The sequence below is a fragment of the Palaemon carinicauda genome, chromosome 2 (assembly GCF_036898095.1).
Source record: "Palaemon carinicauda isolate YSFRI2023 chromosome 2, ASM3689809v2, whole genome shotgun sequence".
NCBI classification, from domain to species: Eukaryota; Metazoa; Arthropoda; class Malacostraca; order Decapoda; family Palaemonidae; genus Palaemon; species Palaemon carinicauda.
In genome coordinates, this window is record NC_090726.1 from 108,814,320 (window position 1) to 108,819,260 (window position 4,941).

The window sequence follows — 4,941 nt, forward strand, 5'->3', positions numbered from 1 at the left end:
AAACAGCAACGGAGTAAACCTATTTAAATTATGAGGGTTTGTATTTGCGTAAGAACAAACTAGGATCAAATTTGGTAGTCTCACACAAGTGTCTCTACTACCACTAGCCTAGTATCTTAATCTGTTGGAGTAGATTAATAGATTTAGGATAAAGTAATAAATTTATTTTCATCAAGGACTACACAATGATGGCAGCGAAAGGCAAAAGTAACAATTGACATCCCTGCATCAAACACAACCAGTAATGGTCAACAGTACACACAAAAACCTTCATGAAATTATCCGTGTACACAACCAACGGATGCATACCTGTGCAAGCTAAAAATGTAAATATACAGTAATACAGACCATACACCATTCTCTGTTGCTGTTAACAAGAGATTAAGAATAAAAACATATAGAGGTACATGGGAGCAACAAGCTCAACTTATCTGAATCCCATTTGGTATTTAACTAAATCAGCTCTCATTTTATCCACTGTCCTGATCAAGACATAGCATGTTGGTGGCGGTATGGAGGTCCTTTAGAGAGGGACACCCGTCAGTATGAACGGCAAAATTTCTTTTTATTCTTATTTTCATGGAGATTGTGAAGTTACCACTTTTGAACTAAGAGCATTTTACTTTTCAAAAATAACGTTCACAGAAATAATGTTGACAAGTAAAATTACCTGCTTCAGAGCACGCTATCATTACACCCTTAATATTTTCATCATGTGTCCTACAATACTTCTCGGAAAGTCAAATGTTATTTTTGTTGATACTACTCTTCACACAAAACATATCTTACCTTTTTCCTCAACCCAAAAATTGTGGATTAATTAGTTAAATAAGTTAAAATGTACTGAAGGAATCTAGGCAAGGACATTATAAAATAAAAGAAGCTCTCCCTGACAATATATTTTATTTTAGTAGAATATTTTACAAAATGAGTATACTATTGTAAAACTACACCTTAATTACTTATTAACAATATAAAATACAAGCTATAACAAAGAACCTCTTGAATTGGAAGGAGACAGTATCACTGTGTTAACACTATGGACCTGCTGATCTGTCAAGCTCCTCAAACAAAAGGCATCAGCCATTAAATTGCACTCGTACATTTTATGAAGGCCTTAGTAGCAATTCAAATTATTATCTTCTGAGATGCCCACAAGCGCATTTCAAACCTTTTTGGTGTACACTAGCAACTCAGCCTAACTTAAAAGTTGTCCTTTATCATTAAGGACTTGAGCAACAATTTTTTTTCATGAATACCCCTATTTCATGTGATTTACAGCACCAACATGGTCAATTAATATTCTAATTTTAGATTCCTTAACCTCCCTCTCAACAGACCATTTATAAAGGTGAAACAGAATAACAACTAGAATTATGTATAAATAAATAGGGTGTATCAAATTATCTATTTTCAGTATACTGACTAGTTTTCACCAATATCAATTAAACATTTCTCAGACACAAGTTACGCATCGCTATGAATTATAATAATTGTAAGTTCCAAGGCTTTGTTTAAGTTTGTCCTACCATGGAAGGATATACAGTAACAGCATTGTGATCTACCTGAATAAGATATTTGTTTTGCGTCACACTTGCTACAGTGTGGAAGACATATTTCAAGTATATATGGAACAAACAAAAACCTCTGTAAATAATGTATATGACATTCATTACAATTATTTTGACCAATAGTAATTGTTTACTATGAAAGTAAAACATGGTAGTCTGGAGGGAATATGTGCACTGAAATGCTTGATAGGTAAATTGTTTTAATAAATTCTCTTTAACCATACTGTGAATCTTAAATTCTTAAAATACTATAGACTCTGAATATTTCAAGATTAGACTTGTAAATTTCCTACTGTGAAACTAATGATTTTAATAATTAACTAAATACTTTTTAGAAGGAGCTTGAATTACTCTATCACTGGTGGCCAATGATAATAATAAAATCCATCAAATTTTAGGGCCATTTGGTTTTTAAAACAAATAAATGTCAGCACTTTTCTTTAAAATGACTAAACCTAAATAAAAGATTTTAGTTACCCTCTTAAAAAACTTTTTTTTTTCCGGGAAAATAGATGCATAAATTCTTATTCAGACGACTTATAATTCAAATAAATTTTCTTTGAGTTAGATTTTATCCTTCCTTAGGATATCAGTGGCTAGTAAATCATCTTGCTTATAAAAAGGATAAAAACCATGCAAAAACATGGGGGCTAATGCCAGTGGAATGACAAAGTAAAATGCTACTATTACACCTCAGAAATATATTGCCTTGGCACTAGGTTAAACAAAACAATTACCTTCATGACTTGAATATTTAATGACTATGTTATGAGCAATAAGTTAAGATTAGTTGTAGAAGTAAATTATACAGTAAAAGATCAGTAGTAAAGCATCTAAAACTTTTGACTTGCAAGATTTGAAAGCTAATACTGTTCCTTATTAAAACACACTTCTGAACATTCTGAAATATAGACACCAAGGTAAAAGTTACCAACAAACTCCCTTAGAGAAAACAAATTAGATGTCAAATGTTAAGCCACTATTAAATTGATTCATATCTTGCAAAGCTCCAAACTTTTATGGTACATCCTTTTTTATTTAAATCTTTGACTACCATATTATACCTGGTTGCTACTATAAAAAAGGGTGCAAAGTTTGATCAAGTGCTGCATTAGGTTTTATGTAAGCAACTCATAAAACTTCATAGTGGCTCCCTACGTTCTAGATGGGAGGATAAAATATAAGCCCAAAACTCTTTCTAATGCAGGAAAAGTTAAAATAATGAGGTTATTGGAGGATGGCACATCCAAGATATGAAGCGTTGGAATGCATTGTAGTTTGGTTTCCTAATGAAATAATAATACTGTACTGTTTAAAGAAAAGATGAACTTTCCTCAAGTTTATTACCTAACAATGTTATCAGAAAGTATAAAAACTATGTGGACACTAAAATTAGCAGAGCTTTGTGAGATCTTATAAAATGGTTCATGTATAGTGATTGGAGGGTGGCGCACTAAAATATATACATAAGCATATGAATAAACCCTATGTATAAATCTTCTATCAGTTCAGAAATTTTTTTGAAGGAATTGGCATCATAATAGACAAAGATGCCAGACAATCAAACTTTTATTGTATATTGATAACTAAATTATTACATTATACCATGATCTAGTTTTAATATGTTAATATACCTTATTTAATCTTTAAAAGTAAGAAAATAGTAACGATTAGATAAACTTATTATCAACTTAAAAAAGGCAACTATTTTATGTGAAAATCACAATGCCTAATCTTTAAGAATGCAATGGCACACATAAATGAAATGAAAATATATTTAGCATTGTAGAAAAAAATTAAAATATATTAAAAAATCTGGGAAAATAACAGCAAAACCGTTTATACAGGAAAACTATGAAAAAAACTTCAAGGACACTTCATAATACAATTGGCTTCTAGTAAGATGTCGATGATCATGTTCACGAAAATTTGGCAATGTAACAATCCAAAATCATTGTCACAAGAAACACTTTTATATATTTTAGCTACTCATAAGTATTAAACTAATGCTGGAATGGATTCATTGTAATCATAGAATATTTCACAACCTAACTATAGAATTACATCACAAAATATGCTGACAAATCTAGTTAACAATATGGCAAAACTACTTAAAAACTCATATTCTAGAAATACAAGACATATCAGAGTAATAACTCTTTTGTTGAATGTTATCATGTCCTGCAGAGTAGGAAAAGTGCAAAATGCTAATATTGCAGAATAAACAGAAAAAGATGTAAAAAGTACCAAATTACACTTTAAGAATGCTATTAATTAGAAGAAATGCAATGAATTTTTCTTTTAGGTCTAGCAGATGTCAAGAACAAGTGAGGTTTCTAAACTGTATGAGGAGTTTCATGTTTAAAAGTTACAATAGAAAAATCACATGCTATACACTGGAAATTCAATAAAAGAAATTCTGAAAATTCTTTCATGTATTTTTTTTCTTTTTTGTAAAAGTCAGATTAATTTAATGAAATAAATAAAATTCAACTCCTTTAGTGGCAATTGCAAAGTTATCATCAAATGCTGAACAGCTCTCTGGCCTGAATTATAAAGTCTAACCAGATAATATCTGATAAAAAAAAATCATAACACTTACATTAACCCGATACTATGTAGGCAGGTTTCTGAAATTGAGTGTGTATGTAATTCAAATTAGCTTACTTTTTTCTGGAACAGTAGTTTATTCATTAAGACTACTAGTCCAAAATGCAATGCTTAAATATTACAGTTACTAACTCCAAACAGAAACATTAATCAAACTAAAATTCAAATTTTCCCCAAGGGAACTAATTACCTTATGACCATCCTTTTACTAAACAAGATCACAGACCGAAGAATGGCCTCTATGGAAAATAACCCATTCGGCCACTACTTTACTCTTTACTACTTTACAAATAGCTCTGTTATTTTTAAAAGTATAATTCAAAATCTGTGCTCAAATCCTGCTAAGCCAGACAAAAAAAAAATTGCAAGACAATTCAGTATTTTGAGTTACATTATATAATTCTAGTCCCTACTAGAGATTATTTTATAAGACACCTCCCAATATATTTCCGTAATGTTAAGAATACATGCAGCTTAGTTACAATGTATTATTAAAATAAAGGTTATGCTATAGGTATATGTGAAATTCCCCATTACTCTTGAGATTCTATTCTATTAATTAAAGACAAAAAAAGTATGCAACTTTCATGCTCTGTAAAATTAGGTAATAGATATAAACTATAGCATAGAGAGAGAGAGAGAGAGAGAGAGAGAGAGAGAGAGAGAGAGAGAGAGAGAGAGAGAGAGAGAGAGAGAGAGAGAGAGAGAGTATTATGAACATATTGTTATTATTCCTTGCAGTCCTAATAATAATTTCTCC

General features: G+C 30.6%; 1 protein-coding gene across 3 annotated transcripts in view; it reads right to left on the reverse strand.

Moving 5' to 3' along the window:
• Positions 1 to 2,309: 2,309 nt before the first annotated feature.
• The window catches only part of LOC137626247 (uncharacterized), a 382,723-nt gene continuing 380,091 nt past the window's right edge, over positions 2,310 to 4,941 (reverse strand). For all 3 annotated transcript variants that reach the window (XM_068357322.1, XM_068357330.1, XM_068357333.1), the window contains one exon: positions 2,310 to 4,941. This exon is cut by the window's right edge and continues 525 nt beyond it. The gene's annotated coding sequence lies outside the window, so the exon portion shown is untranslated.